General features: G+C 39.4%; 1 protein-coding gene across 1 annotated transcript in view; it reads right to left on the bottom strand.

Moving 5' to 3' along the window:
• Kcnmb2 (potassium calcium-activated channel subfamily M regulatory beta subunit 2) overlaps nucleotides 1-16237 on the bottom strand; it is a 303871-nt gene extending 287634 nt beyond the window's left edge. The window contains exon 1 of the mRNA XM_004639334.2: nucleotides 15823-16237. The gene's annotated coding sequence lies outside the window, so the exon portion shown is untranslated. The remainder of the gene's footprint in view (nucleotides 1-15822) is intronic.
• Nucleotides 16238-16864: the final 627 nt, after the last annotated feature.

Raw genomic sequence — 16864 nt, forward strand, 5'->3', positions numbered from 1 at the left:
CTGTACTTCTGATTTGATTTGAAACTGTCTCATTGCTATCTGTTTATCAATAAAACTGTAGAAAAAAAAAAGAAGTGTGGTGAGGGTGCTTTACATAAATCACTCTTGACAATAGTCGTGCAGGGTCCTATCTGTAAACTTTGGACAGCATCCGATGAGGACCAGCACCAGGGGGTGGAAGGAGCAAAGACAGATTTTAACCCACAGGAAAGTGGACTGCTTGGGTTAGGTGCCCAAAAATGTGTGCATGAGTCATGTAGCTTCCTTTGACTCCCTGAGGTCTAGTGTTGAACCCTGGGGACTTCACAGTTTGGGTCTGCACAGACAAAGCATATAAATCCTGATACATAGCCACGGAGCATGTCAGTTGGCCCGCAGGTGTCAAGTGAGATTCTTGATGGTTGGAGAGTGAGCTGGCCTCAGCTAAAACCCCAGCTTAATCCCCTTCGAGTTGTGCACTATGAGCAAGGCTTCTTGAGTCTCCATTTTCTCAAGCATAAAAGAGTTATTGTGAACTTTAAATGATGGAATTTTTAAAATTCTATCAATTTGACATATGTTACACAGTCAAAATGCGTAGCATAAACCCTGCTAATGAGGACTCCCAGGCTACACCTGCTACCGTTTTGCACAGTTTCTGTTACCTTTATTTTTTATTTAATTTTAATTTTTTTATTTTTTATTTTGGCTGGCTCAGGCCACCATAAGGGTGGGGCTGATAATGCAGGTGGAGGTGGGAATTGAACTGCCATATCCTGCACCTGACTGCATTTGCATGAGCAGGCACTTAAACAACTGAGCTAAGGCAGATCCCCCCTAAAGTTGAGAAGGATTTTTTTTGATATCTCAGGATGCCTTAAGGGCAGGTCTGGTAAGGCATGAGGATCTGGGGATCGAACCACAGTATCCTGTACCTGACTGTGTTTGCATACGCAAGAACTTACACAACTGAGCTAACCAGCAGGACTCCCATTTTTTTTTTTTTTTTTGACTTGTTATCTTTAAAGTGCTCTATACATGGATAACATTATGGGCATACACAAAGTGTCATTATTAGCAAGAGGCCTTGTCATAATGAACAATCATTTTTGTTTTCTTGGGTTTTTTTTGAATGATTCTACACTAAATCTTCCTCAGAAATGGGCACATTAGTGAATCAGGATCCAAAGGCAGAAACGCTGAGTGCATCATTAAGCAGGCACTACGGCCTGCAGTTCAGAGTTAGAGGATCTGGAGAATTGCTAGTCATAGGGCATTTGATGTCTTCTACCTCTACTTTTCCTGTCCCCAAGTGGGCAAGATGATGTCCACGGCACAGAGGTTGGGAACACTGGAGATGGATTTTGAGTGAGTTGGGTAGGATGCTAGTTCATTAACTACCAGAGGCCTTTGCAGCTGGTCTCTTGTAAGAGTATCTTCACCACTTCTGAATCCATACTGGACCTTTCCACTGTTCTCTGCCTCTCTGCCTCTCTGCCTCTCTGCTTCTCTGCCTCTCTGTCTCTCTATCTCTGTCTCTCTGTACTGGGGATCAAACTCAGGACCTTGTGCTGCCAAGAAAATGCTTACACTGCTGAGCTACCTCACTCTTATTTGCCTTTGGGGGAATTTTTTTTCTTTAAAAGAGTAGTCTGCATCCTGACCTACTCAGTTTTAATGCTTTTGCAACCTAATTTTGGCTCTAAACCTCATTCTGAAAACAGTTTTGCCATTGAATTTGTAACATTTCAAATCACAAAATCCAAAGCCTTCCTCTAAGTCTAACATCTGACACGAAGAGCTCCTGCCACCTTCCTGCCACCAGGTTCCCTTAGCAAGAGGCTGTTGTGTGGTACACTGAGCTGGCCACTCTGCCCCCATGGCTTCCTTTTACTGTCACCACCCCTATGTGGCAGGTGTTATTGGCTAATTGTATAAAGAAAAAAAACTAAACACAGAGATGTTAATTAACTCCTTTATTATCACAACTGACACAGAGGTGGCAAAAAGACTGAACTCTTTCAGTGCTGATGCTTTTTCCTGGAGCTTTGCCCTGGTTTTGGCTTCTATTTGTAGTCATTTTCTGTCTATTAAATATCTAAAGCTCTGTGGTCCTGTCTCATAGAGCCACTGCCACTGCTACACCCTTCGAATGCCTTGCCATCCTGGAAGACCTTTAGCATAGTGTTGCTGGGGCAAAGCATTTTTTTTTTTATTTTAAAGAGAGAAAATAAAGCAATCAGAACCATGATACAGAATTTCAAAATAAGACAGTAGGAGGTTGACAATACTTAATATTTGCATACTGTTATCTTCAAAGTTGTTTCTCAGATTACAAGATAGAGCATGCATAACTGATCAAGCAACATAAGCACAAACTGCTTTTTAATGATTAAAGGAAATCTTATCTATCTTTTGTATATATAAATTTTATTTTTTTCTTTTTCATTCTTTCTTTTCTCCTTTCGCCTATGCCAATTGTTCTTTCCTCTTGAGCTCTTTGTTTCCCTTTCACACTATCTATTATACCTTGTGAATCTTATTTATTTTTCAGTTTCTTACACTCAGGAGACAATATGATGTGTCTGCGCGTGAGTTTGATTTATTTCACTCTTGAGTATGGTCTCTATTTACATTCATTTACCAATAAGGGCAAAGCATTTTTTTTAAGGAAAGAAGCATTGGACAGAGTGTTTTTCTTAAATTGATCGGTGTGAAGTTTCAAAGAAAACAAAAACAACAACTCCTTCCTGGCTCATTTGCCTTTATAGTCAACAAAACACTGACCTTCTCAAGTCAAGAATTTCCTTTGTGTTAATTAGCCAAGAGTTTTTTCCTTTTTCTTTTTGTAGTAATGTGGAAGAGAAAGACAGCTGAAGAGACAAGATTTGTATACTTTCCTTAAAACCTGGATTTGGAAGCGTCATTAGTGTCCTGACCGAGAGAAAGAATCTCAGTTAGGTGGGAGCATAATGTGACTTAGATAAACTCTGGGCGAGGTGAGGCACAAGAGAGACACTGGAGCAGGTTTATATGATGTCCAGGTGAACCACAAACAAGACACAATGATTGTTGTTGCTTCTCCTGCTGACCTTTATTTAATAGAATTTTCTCATTAGAAAATAGCTTGCTTTCATTTATTTTTTAAAATTGCTCTTTGTTCACCTGCTTTGAAAAACAAGAACAGGCAAGGATAAGTACTGAGGTAGATTAACAGTTGTTTGCTAATTCAAGTTCTAGTTTTTTTCTCTCTTTAGGGTAGCAATTGATACCATTGTTGCATCCAAATATATATTCAGTGAGCAAGGGGCTGATGTGTGACATGAATACCAAACATAGTCCGAGATGTGAAAATATTTTAAAGGAAAGTGTACTAAAATATCGAGAACCAGGAGGTATAATAAAATAGCTAGTTTTGTAGGTGAAAACCATTAAATATTGGTCACTTCAGGTGGTTTATCTTTTTATAAGACACCTGAATTTATACGGTCCAAAATTCTATAAAAGTAGGTGACATTATTCCAGTTAACAAAGAAGATAAATGGTTTGCCCAGAGAAACACATTAGATGGATTTGGAACTAAGGTCAACTTTTCACTAATCCATCATTTTATAAAATATAGTTCCTATCTTCAATGTGTAAGTAGGAGGAAAAAATGACATATTATTTGTATATAACTTTATGATGTATTAAGTATCAAAAGTTAAAACCTTCCAAAAAGGGCAAGCCAGATAGCTCAGAGAATTAAAGCACCTGTTTGGGCAGATGCAGGGACCAGGGTTTGTTCCCTGGGTGTGCTGTGCTGGCCCTGCTCCCAGGGCATGCTGAGACAACAACTGAGACTGGGTGTGGTGGGGCATGCCTGTAATCCCCATGCTTGGGAAGCTGAAAACAGGAGGATCACTATAAGTCCAATTTGTGTAGTGAGACCCTGTAGAACCTGTACTAAATACATTAAATGAATAAATAAATAATAAAACCTACCAAAAGAGTTCAAAGAGTGGAGAGGTCCTTTCTATCTTGGAGGGCAAGGAATAGAAGAGGAAAAGAAAAAATGGGAAGAGGAGGAAAGGTTTGTTTTGGAGGGACTATTAGAAAACTTGACAGGTGAAAATGAGAGAGGTCGGAGATCTTGCTGGTATGTTTCAAATCTGGTGGGTCAGTGGACAGAGATGTGGATCTAAGATAGACATTTTGAAGGGTGGCAAGTGATACAGTCCAGGTACAATACTGGGTGAGAAAAGTGAGGTAGAATAAATATTAGGCTGAAAATTTGTCTAAGTATGAAAAATTATAGGACCTTGACCTTGAGTACTTAGAGCCTATGTGCTTGGCTGAGAGAGAGCAAAAGCCTATGATCAGGAAAGATCCTTCTTTGTCCAGGTCATGTTTTGAAACATTATTTGGAAAGTCTATGTAGAAGAGAAGTAGGGCAGGAAGATAACAGTTTTTCTTAAAATTTATGTATGACAGAGCTACATAGGATGATTGGTGAATTTCCACGCCTTACCTGAAGAGATTATCATTAAACATAGCTCTTATGAACCGATGTTTCTTTATAGTTCTCCAGGTAATTCTTGTATAGATGATTTAAGGACAGTACTATTAAAAATATCTAACTGGCAGGAAGGAGGCTTCTTAGCAAACTACCTTTGTAGCCTAGGTATGGGACCAAAGGAGCTCTATTTGTATGGGAGGAAAAAGTCTCCCAAAATGTATTTTGGAGGAAAACCCAGCAGGACTGAGACCAATTAGGTCTACATTCAAAAAGAGATTTAATGACAACTATTGGTTTAAAATCTGGGACACAGTAAGTATAATGATAAACACCCAAAATACGGTAGATTTGAGGTTTGTGAACTCTTTTTTTTTTTTTTTAGTGTATTTTGTGCAGGGTCTAACCACGCAGCTGGGACTTGTAGTGATCTTCCTGTTTTCAAGCCTCCCAGCACTGGGATTACAGGTGTGTGCCCCCACAGCCAGACTCAGTGACCGGCTGAATATGCCTGGGAGCTGGGTCAGCCCAGCATGCGGTACCCAGGATCCAACCCTGGTCCCTGTGCTTGCCTAAACAGGCACTTAGTCCACTGAGCCTTGTTAGGTCTTGATAAGAAATAATTTTTCCAACTGACTTTTGAACTCTACACACACATACACACACACACACACACACACACACACACACACGGCAGTGTGTATGGACTACAACTTCAAAATTTCCTACAGCCTCACCATCTATCCAGTTATTCGAGCCAGAAATCTGCAGTTATCGCTGACACCTCCTGCTTTAGCCATATCCTCTCAAGTTAACTCATTACCAACTTTTTTTTTTTTTGGAACCAGGGAATTGAATTCAGACCTTTGCACTTGCCAGGGAAGCACTTATTCTACTGAGCCATCTCTCAGTCCCCTCATTACTGACTTTATCACATGAGTTCCTCCACATGATGCTGTCAGGTCACCTTCCTGCCACCTCACTGCTGCCTGTCCAAGTTACTATTGTGTGTGTTGCCACAGAGGCCTTTCAATTGACTTTTTATTTTTATTATTGTGTCACCAGGGATCAAACTTGGACCTTGTGCTTGCCAGGCAGGTACTTATGCTGCTGAGCTATTTCTCTGGCCCCTCAGTTGGCTTTTAAAGTACTCCTATTCTTCTCCATTTTGACCACACCTTTCAGTCAGAAATTCCCTTGTGAGGCACAAGTGTCACTCAGCCTCCAGTTAACCCCTTGAATGGCTTTCCTCTGGCCTCAGAATAATGCAGTCTCCATGTGATCTGTGGGGTCTAACCTAGCCTGGCTCTTCTCTGCCTTTCTAGCTTTTTCTCCAACCACACCCTGCCTAGTCCCAGTTCTCCATCCACACTGGCCCTCTGTCAGGGCTACCATCCCCATCTTCTGTTGGTGACAGATTTTGTGTTCAGCTAGTTTATTAATTTTTATTTTTAAAATTGTATTTATTTATTTATTCATTTATTTATCTGATTGGTTAGTTGGTTGGTTCTTGAGACGCAGTCTCGTTGTGTGGTGCATTTTGGCCTTGAACTTGCTTATGTAGTCCAGGCTGGCCTCAAACTCATGGCAGTTCTCCTGCCTCAGCCTCCTGAGTGCTGAGATTATAAGTGTGTGCCACTGTATCCAGCTAGCTTATTAACTTTTAAAAAGTTATCCCCACTATAGTAAAGGCTCCATAAGGGTGTGAAGCCTTCTGCATCTGCTGCACTGTTTCCGTCTGTCTGTCTGTCTGTCTGTCTGTCTGTCTGTCTGTCACACTGCTTGGTAAATGCTGGGTCAGTGAGTGCTCTATGCTTTAGCCTTTGCACCTGCTTTGTTTTGCCTAGACAGCTTCTCCTTGACCCTGCTGCTTTCTCACTTGCTCCTTTTCCCCCACTTTTCCACGTTTCCATTTAGCATCTCGGTCACCTCCTCCTCAGAGCATTCACTGACATCGCTTGACTACATTAATGCCTCCAATTATAAAACCTCTTAGCACTTATTACATTTGTAATTTTATATTTATTTGTGAGTGGATTTGAATAATGTCTTTCTCTTCCAGGATTATAAACTCAGTGACTGAATAGAGAGATTATTTCTGACTTGGCTAGGCACTGTAACCCCAATTGTCTTAGGACCTAGTCCACGTGGGGGTTCAATGAGTGCTAAATAAATGAATGAATGAATGAAAGCATGGAATGAGGACTATAAATTCAGCATAGCAGAATGGACAACGGGCTAGAAAATTAATGAGGACACTTGAGCACATTAACAGACTAAAGCGAATCATCTTTTAAGAAACCATCATGTCTCCGAAATCAACATTATATACAAACCAGCTCCTCACACAGGCATAAATCACAGCACATCTGTTTCCTTATTACATTCTTTTTCAGTTTCAGTTCAGCAGACACTAAATCCACTTGTCAATGGAGACACAGACCTAGAAGATTGAGAAGCAGGCTCTCATAGACATTCTCTAGCCATCTTCCTCTGTGCCAGGGCTATTGCTTTGATCCTTCTACATGCAAAAATATTTTCTAAAATTTAGTATGGTACCTAAATCTTTTCCCTTCCCTATCCACTTTCTGCACAGCTCTTCTGATTCATTCCAACAGAGAAGTCACTCCTGTGCTGTTCTATTTTTACATTTCTAAAGCAAATAGTTACCTTGAGTTATCTAAACAGAGAACCTCAGAGGGCTGTGCGCACAGAACAGAGGATCAAATAGAAGCACTCAGAGGCAAGGCTGAACTAGGCACTGGTCATTCTCACAGAAAAACATGGGCTCCTTGTGTTACAATTTGGTCTCAAAATCAGATATTTTTCTTCTGGAAGTCTTTTTTTCTTCTAATTTCTCCACTGGGATTATTACAAGAGATGAGAAAACCCAAAGACAACCGACGATTCCAGAAGTGCTACAGAAATACAATCCCTCTGAGGAAGGGTTTGCTCAGGTAGATGGAGTTACACATTGTTTATATAGTTCTAAATTTTCAAGTGTTTATGTAAAATCCAACTCTCGACACTGAAAAATTATCACATGAGCAGGATTTCTCAGCTTCTCTTGTTTCTTATAGACTGCTTCATGCAGCATGTCCAGCACAATTCTCTACACTGATGCAAAGCAACACAGATTCTAGATTTGCATTAGAACCTCTGGCTATTTTTAACTTCTGAAGAGTTACAGTAGGAAAGATATTCGGCTCTGTGGATAAGAGTTGCAGAGTACAGTGCTTGACCTTTATCAGCTTTTCAGGGAAAAATTGAATGAAGTGAAAGACTTTCAAAGTCTGATAAAAAAAACCCCCAAATTTATAATTTATGAAGTCTTGAAGTATGTGTCATAGCTCAGTAGAATTCTCAGACTTGGGCAACTTAACAAGGCGTTTATTTTGAAAAATTTCTAAATTGAATCACTCTTTGTAAGAATACAATATAGACTGGTTTTAAAAAATTATTTTGAAACATGGAAATGCCTGTGAATAGTATGGTGTAGGAACAAAGAGGCAACGCTAGGATGCTGAAGCTCCCCCTTCTTCCTCTTTCTTAAGTGCCCTATTTTAGCCATAGTGTACAAAGGGGATTTCGTGACATTAAGATTTATGTGGCTCCTAGAATCCTAAGTCTCCAGCGAAGTAGTTTGGTAAATAAAATTAAAACATTTACTTAGCTTCTCTAATATGGCTTTACCTCAGGGGAGAGAGTGAAGAGGAGACTATATATTAATCAAAAATAGTACATATTTTTGATTAATAGAATAGCTTTATCTATTCTAATAAAAATAGAATAGCTCTATTCTCCCAAGAGTTATTAAAACAGCATCCTCTCTGAAGAAGTTTTTAAGGTAATTACCTGGGTGAAACTTTACACTTTTAAATTTGAATTATGTATTTTTTTAGTTGATTATTCTTTTTTACTATTGAACATACTGGTTGAAAACTGAGAATGAGTTTCCACATGCAGAATATTTTAGAATTTTAGTTTTACACTTAAGGAAAACACCAAGGTGACAAGGTATATGTGGATTCCTCTCAAAGTTTCACTGTTAAGTAGAAATGCTGGAAACTGTACCAAAGCCCTCCTATCCAGCGTTATGACCACTTCCTTTATCTTTCTTCAGAAGTCAGCAGCCCAACATTGTGACAACTGATTTATTCCCTCCTTTCCCCCTGAGCTGAAATTCTTACTCAGGTTCATCTCTCACCCTGTATTTGATGAGGAGGGGCCTTAGCTATTTGCTGCCTGAGATGTCAGCTTTTAAGTTATCTTCAAAGGAAGATTCCCGCCCCCCATATGCTTTAGAAAGATGAGGTAGAGGGTGTGGGTCAATAGCAGAGAAGAAGAGAGAAGGAAAGAGTTGAAAGAGCATTGAATACAGCCTGGGAATACAGAGAAGAGAAGAGACAACAGGTGAATAAAAGGTAGTAAGCACAGAACAGGTCTAGGGTTTATTGAACCCTGGGAAGTCTAGCATAGATATCAATGACTCATCCAAGTAATACAAAGCAGCAACACAAGCCAGAACCTCTGCAAGACCCTGGCAGGAGCATGCCCCAGCACATCACCTCCCAGGGACTTCACATTTGATGAAGGTAGGTGGAGGAGATAGATAAGCAAACTAATGACACAGTGTGAGAAGACCATGGTAGAATCATGCACAAAATATTCTTGGCATAAAAATGAGCAAAATCCTATGAAGATTTTAAAAAGTCAAATCTTAACGACACTTTTATGATAAAGACCTGTCTATACTTTTGGAGATAACTACATTTGGGACCAGCTGCAGTTACAGAGGGAAATTTCGGAAACATTGATAGAAACATTCAGAAAAATACAATAATTAGATGCAGAAATCAAACTTCAAGGTAATGAAATTTGAGAAGCCATTTGGTGCAGGATGAATTTCAGAATTGACTGAGGTAAAGGAAATCTTACCTGTGCAGCAGAGCAGTATTTGACACTTTTCAAGTGGTATAATTAGAGGTGCTGAAATTTTTATTGAGCAATTAAATGAAACACCTTTTGCCACTCAAGACTTAGTCATGGTAAATCTGGAATCACTGATGATCCTTACTGCCAGTTTGACGTGCGTTGTGTGCTGTAGTCATACCGTGTGACTGTGCATTCACTGTGGTCAGTGTCTGCAGTCAACACAGACTGAGTGAGGACAACAGTGTTGAGGCTGAGCTTGGCAAGGCTGAGGGCAGGTGCTTGAAGTTGTACCTCAGGTACCTGGATCTGTATAATTGGGTTTGGTATCTCAGAAAGATGGTCATTTTCTTGACTTTTCCAGCACTGGTTGTTTCTTTTTTGGGACTAATAAGAAATGAGCAAATGTCACACATTTCAGGAAAATCTGTCTCTGCTTCTGGTCAAATGCTCTTCATTCTTGAACTCCTATTTAATATGCTAATGACTCAAAGAATATCTGTTGAATTTGGAGACACACAATAAATACCAAGGCATAAAAACTTAAAGAGAACTTCAATTATCTGTCATAACATGCACAAAAAAGGTTGATAGTTTGATCTTAGATAATATGAGAAGTAAGATTTGTGCTAATATTGTATGGACAGGACATCATATTTGCATCTTGTACTGTGAATAACTACTATGAAGACAACAATATGCAATATATTAATTATTGTAACTATGCTACTATCCTGTTTTGCAGCTGTCTCATTACTATTTGTTTCTCAATAAAATTAATAAAAAATTAAGTACAAATAGGTAATGTAGTATATACTTGATTTGTGCCAGCTGTGGTACTAACAGGGAGTCTTACATTATTTAATTCTCATGGCCACATGAGTTATATACTGTTGCTTTCTACATTTCTGCTGAGCTGAGTAGCTGGAGGCTCAACAAGCTAAACAACTGGCAACAGGCAAAACTGGGGTTCAAACCAAGGTATGCGTAGGTGAGAAGTAGGTACACCAATGCTTCATTACATTACATGTATGGAGAGGGAGATTTCTTCATTTGTAAACTTGCATTCATTTAAATTATTTCATAGATGTTTAAGTGTTCTTTTGTCTAGGGAAGGAATACATAAAGTATATTTCTCATACAAGGTAAGAAAAGCCTCCTCTCTAGTTTCTTCCTTTAAAAAAATTCCCCTATTCACTGGCAGCTTGCCCTCACAAAATACATTTAAAGTGATCAATCTGATACTCTATTTATTATGAATCCCTATAACCAAAGTGAAAGTAAATTTTGAAAGCTTACTAGCTATATTTTGAAATTAATGAATTTGGTTAACTTCTCTGTACCTTGATTTTCTTTTCTGTTCAAGGGAAAATATAACACCTACTGTACAGGCAGCCTGTGAAGATTAAATGAGAGCAACAGTGGGAAAGCGCTTCTTGTGTTTCACTGTGCCAGGTATCATGGGGCAGTGGCACACATGATCACATTTAATCTTCAACTCAGAGAGGTAGATATCACTATCACAAATTATCAACAAAAAAACTGATGCTCAGAAAAATGTCAAAAACTTGTCCAAGGTTAAATAGTTATGAAATAGAGAGGGTGACATTCAGAGTAAGTTTTGCTGTTCTGTGTGTGTGTGTGTGTGTGTGTGTGTGTGTGTGTGTGTGGCCAGCTCAGCCCACCAGGGGGCAGGGCTGGCTGGCATGTGGTGCTCGGGGATCGAACCGCAGTCCCTGTGCTTTGCCAAGCTTGTTCCAAGTAGGTGCTTTAGACCACTGAGCCATCTCGCCAGCCCTGTTTTGTTGTTCTTGAAGCCTGTGCTTTTTTCCTCAGATGCTGAGTCCTTTGTACACTATACTATCTCTTTAGATTATAAAATTCTAGAAATTTTGAACATTATTGTATGTACACAATTTATTCTATCATTATTTCAAAACATAATTGATGAATGGCAGAATTTCACCATTAAACAGATCATGAGATTGTGCCAGGATGATTTTTGGAGAATGCAAATGAATCAATAAAAATTATTGATTTTTATTAGATGATTCTTATTGCCACACAGCTTACTGGGTTTTATATCCTCAGAAAGTCATGCTGAATCCAGCCCTCCCTACCAATGTGGTTCTCATCCATGAGGAAAAGCAGAGAAAACATGGAACATATTCATATGCAGAGTCATTTGTATAGGAGATCTGTAAAGATGTCCTTTTTAAAATACAAGTCATTTTTTGGATAAGATCAAATTTTGAAAAATTGAATTTTTATTTGCTTTGACATAGATTGGAATCAGTGCTGTTATTTCCCCCCTCCTGTACAGAGAGGAGGCAGAAATCTTTTTAATAAATCTCTTTGATTTTCTGGAAGGTGCTCAGTATTTTTGTCTTCAGAGAAGCAACAAGGTATTGTGACACAGAGTTTTGATGTTTATGTTGAAAACCTTACAAGAAAGACAACAAAGTTTAGCACAAATCATTTTTGGGGTAAAACAGCATGCTGCAGAGATTCAAAAGGTAGTGGTTATGAATAAGAAGTGTGCAAGGTAGTGTGAATTGGAAGATAGTTTTCAAGGAAGTCCTCTTTGTTATAGAAAAATTTGGCAGAGCATTTTAAAAAGTGAGTAATCAAGTCACATGGGTAAGGCAAGAAATTTTAAATAGGCACAATATGGCAGAGTCAAAGGAGATCTGACAGTGTGGGTTTGAGGAACAGTCCAGGAGGTCTGTCTGGCTGCAGTGTGAAGGGATTGCTATCAGAAGAGGCAGAGAGGAGCCAGAACCCTGCAAAGCTTTGACTTTGATTTGCCATCAGATGGGAAGACATGGATGGTCACAAGCAGAAGAAATGGTTTAACTTCAGTTTTGATATGAAACTGAAGGTTGGGTACAGAATAAAATTTGTATACGGAAGCAAAGGGAGGCAAAATAAAGAGATCAACTATGGGAAGAACACAATAACCTGAGACTTGGTGTTAAGCAGCAGAAATAATAGTAATAAATTGAATTTTGAGGATAGCTTGAAGGTAGAGGCAATGAGGATTTTTTATGATACGTGAAAGGATTCCCAGATATTTTTCTTCTGAGCAGGTAGAGCAATGGAATTTCCATTTACCTACTTGGGAGAAAATATGGAAGAGGAACATTTTGTATGAAAATTTAGAATATTGTTCTTGAATATATCAAGACTTTTAAATGAAATAAGAATTTTAAACAAAAATGTTGTGTACAAAGTTAGACATGTAAATTGGAGGCTAGAGGAAAAGGCCAGATTAAGAATTATAGTTTTAGAGCAGTGAGTGTATGGATACTTTCTAAGGTTTTGAGATTAAATTTGATTCAATTAGCACTTAAGTGCATTGGAATATTTCAACATGCTAAGATTTCAACATAAGGAAATCTTGAAATCTGAGGAACCAGAAAGGGAATTTGAAAACAAATCTATTTATAAATAAGTCAAAATTATGCATGAGAGCACATACAAAATCTCCTTTTTTTGGGAATTTTGATTGAAGAGGTTAAGAGTTTAATCTCTACAAAAGGATGATGCTGAATTCTTCATGACTTATCAAGAAACTCAAGGAAATCCTGGCAGAATATAGATACTTCTACGCAGCCTTTTCTTTGGACAAATGACTAGAATTTGGGGTGAAGATGTAGGAGCGATATGAACACAGTTGGATAATGGACACAGATGGCAACACCTTTTAAAAAGGAGGAATAGATCAACTTTTATAGAAACTACCAGCAATTATCAATATAATATACACTCTTTGCAAAAGATTTAGCAACTATGTTAATAAAAGAATAAAATGCCCCATCACGCCACACCAGGATAACTGTGTTTACATTTTGTGCACTTTTTTTCTACACACATGTGTACTAACAAATCACGATTCTATTGTACAGACATTAAGGTAGTCTGATCTTCTATTTAATATATAGCTGGAATTTTTTTGAAGATGCATTTTTCATGATATTTTGACACAAAGTGGAAGACAATAAAGAAGGTTGAGATAGAAGAAAAGTCCTCTCTAATAAAGTAGGTGGATGACTGAGTGTGTACAGGAGGGAAGGAATAAGGACGACTGAATTCAGAGCTGTGATGACTGCTAACAGTGACTGTGCTGTCCATGAGGCTGAGGTGACATGGACAACTAAGGCTTTGATTACGGCATCCTTTCAGAGTGGGCTCCAGTCTTATGTGTTGCATAGATGGTGAACTGATTTTCATCATTAGACAGAGCAGAAGCTGAAAGGGAAATGCGTCTGAGGATGCTTTGGCTGATAGCTGCTGAAGTGGAGCTTTTGGCTAAATTACTTAGTTTGGCTTTTCTTACTGCTGACAAATTTTCATGTTTGTGGACGTATAGTCTCTCTCTCTCTCTCTCTCTCTCCATATATGGGCAATTATAGGAACTTCTTCCTATAATTTTCATAAATCTATGAAAACTGTGAAAAATCGTTCACTTTACCAGTAAAGTGTTATAGGCATGACCACAGCAAAACAATTTCTCCTATTGACAATTTTTCACAGCACGAGTTAGCTCTTGAGGTGGATATTTGATAATGATGAGATTAGAAGATACTGATAAGACCAGAGAAATGAAAGCCTTGCCCCAATTCATGAGATTGATGAAAGCAATGCAAATATTTCCCACTTGCAAACTTCTGACAACAGTAAGTGAAATCCGTGTGTGCTCTTGGTTGTGGATTTCAAAGCTGTCTATGTGAGCTCTGGACCTCTGAGCTCAGCGGGGCAGAGGGGGATTTTGCAAGGTCAAGGTCATACATTCCACTGGCAAGATGAAGCCGAAAACCATGCCACCCATAGCCATAAACTGCGGGAGGAATTCTATACAGTCACTTCAGGAGCATAGGTTCTGAGGTAAACAAAGCCCAGCCAAGAGAGCTCAGTTGGGTCAATGGTATAGATCACACTGTTTAGAAAAATAGACACACAACTTTCCATAGAGGTGCCACCTCCCACGGGGCAGTTACTTCAACTTTGTATGTGAATTACACCATCTACACAGATGTTCACAAATGCACAAACTGAACTGCACCAGAGAAGAGTAAAAAGCCCCACATAGGCTCAATTCTAGTATTTAGCTATAAACAAAAATCCTATAATTGTCTTCCCCTTTTACTGCTAGGTAATATCACATTAATATAGAAACAATAGATACATTTGAAAAGCATTGCATTTTTAAAATAAATATATGGTCATTTTATATATCTTTGGTCATCCATTATAACCAGCCAGTGTATCGGAACAGACTTTTTAAAATAAAAAACCAACTATCTTTACATCTCGGAGTTTGTGAAGTCTGTTGGGGAAACCATGCAGCGGGACTGAGGCATTCACTCACTAGGATCTGTCTGCTTCACATTGAGGGTCACATGCAATGACAAAGCTTCAAGCTCCCGAGACAGGTCAAGTTGGGGAAACATTGCTTTCTGATTATTGCACTTTTGCTTTGAAAAATCTCAGCCTGTGATACCCTGACATTTCCTTTCCTTGTTGAGCACTCCTGAAGCCATCTAAAGTAGAGTCTGTAAGTTCCTCTGCAAACCTACTCATTATCTTCTGGACTTTGGAAGCCAACTGCCCCTCTAATCTTTCAAGGAGAATCGTGCTTTTACCTGCTTATGTATTTAAAACAAACAAGCAAAAAAAGGTATAACATCTAGTCTGTAACCTCTAACGAATCACCATTTCTATCCGCAGCCCGGCAGTGGTTCAAAAGCAAGAGCAGGAACAGAGAGAAAAACCCCTTCTTTAGTCTAAAACTCTTGATCTGCTTTAGCAAAACCGTTAATACAAGCAGTGTGATCAGCTTTTCAGTATGCAAGATGGACGAAGGTACCCAATTTTCTCTTCTAATACATTAAGCCCAAAATAGTTCTTTATCAGGGAAAGCAGGTACAATCTTCTAGTTTCCCCCCCTTAAAGATGAAACTCTGATCACAAAAACACATTGACCACTGGAATAAAATATTTACCTAACAGGTTTCAAGTCTTAAGGACAGCTTCCTCCTCTTTATTTTTCCCGGACCTTTATGCCTCCCATCCACTAAAGTCCTCACTCAATCCTCCCAATAACCCAGCTGGCACCACAGATAAGAAGCAAACTGTTTTCTCCGTGACCTCTAAGCATTCTACTCCACGGGAGAAGCGGCGTGGAACGCACACTCAGCAGGCTCCCGGAGAGCCTGGAGCCAGGTCGTCCTCGAGGCGTTTCTGCCATAAAACATAACACTATCCGCTGTGTTCTGCTCTGAGCAGCCGCTCTCCCACTCCCCTTCCCGCGGCTCTCTCCACACCTGGCTGCAATTCGTGATCCGCACAGCACAAAGCAAATACAAAGCACGAAAACAGCAACAGATTCTTTTGTTTTTACATGCAAATCCTACCTCCCGTAGTTGTCACATCTTCCTCAAAAGCCACGCTTAATTTTTAATGACAGCAGTCCAGCGCAGACCTCCAAAGAGTCACCGGCAATCATCATTACCTCCCCTGCCTGAAGCCTTTGTGGACCATTAATGTCACAACCCTTGCTAACTCATAGCTTTCGTACTCTTTCCTCAAAATGTCTGAAAGAGTTTGGAAGGACAATAGGAGTGACAGGCGCGCTAGACAGCCATGCTTAAAATTAGTTATCCGAAGCTCCGTTGAAGCCGCTTCGGACTGTTTTTAAAGCGTGCAGGAGGTAGGATTTATTAGCCTATGATAGGCATGCTGCTTCTGTTTTTATTAAATACTGTAATAGGCTGTCTGCTAGCAATGCTGTGATAGGTCCAGGATCAGTTCCCCACTGCTTTCGAATTCTCATATTAGAAAAGGGAAAGAGGGCTCAGACTTGCTTCCTACAGACACTATCCTGCCTACTGGATCAGGTTTCCAAGTCCTCTTTAACTACTAGAGAAAGAATTTCTTTTGTAAGTAGGTATTTCTGCTTGGAAAGTCAACTTGAAGATAAACACTTGGATTCCGCAAGCAGTTTCACACTCCCAGCAAGGGACTTCCCCCGGCTGTTCCCAGTTACAAAAATAAGCAATCCCTAGAGTAAGGGAAGCGAATCAGTCCCAGTAGGAGAAAGGGTTGACGTGTGGTGTATATTTACATGAAATCTCATATTATCTATCGAACGGGAGAAAGGATCAAAGAGGGCATTAAGTAAGATTACCCACTGATTTACAAAGCTTTTTGCTCCAATTGAAAACAATTACATGCTGTGTCTTGTCAAGATGGAAAGAATGAATACTGAGTGGAAGGGGTAGGGACGTGTACACTACCTTGAGTCACACTGGACAGGCACGATCATGAGCAGTGGAAGAGGAACCTCTTAGCATTGGACAGAGAGACAGAATGGGATGCTGAGGCTGGGAGTGCTTTGAGAGCTGTAAGACCCTTTCCAAGTAGGAAAGCAGAGAAAAGTTCTTGGTAGCCACCAAT

Source organism: Octodon degus, unplaced genomic scaffold (assembly GCF_000260255.1).
Source record: "Octodon degus isolate 3935 unplaced genomic scaffold, OctDeg1.0 scaffold00110, whole genome shotgun sequence".
In the NCBI taxonomy this organism is placed as follows: domain Eukaryota; kingdom Metazoa; phylum Chordata; class Mammalia; order Rodentia; family Octodontidae; genus Octodon; species Octodon degus.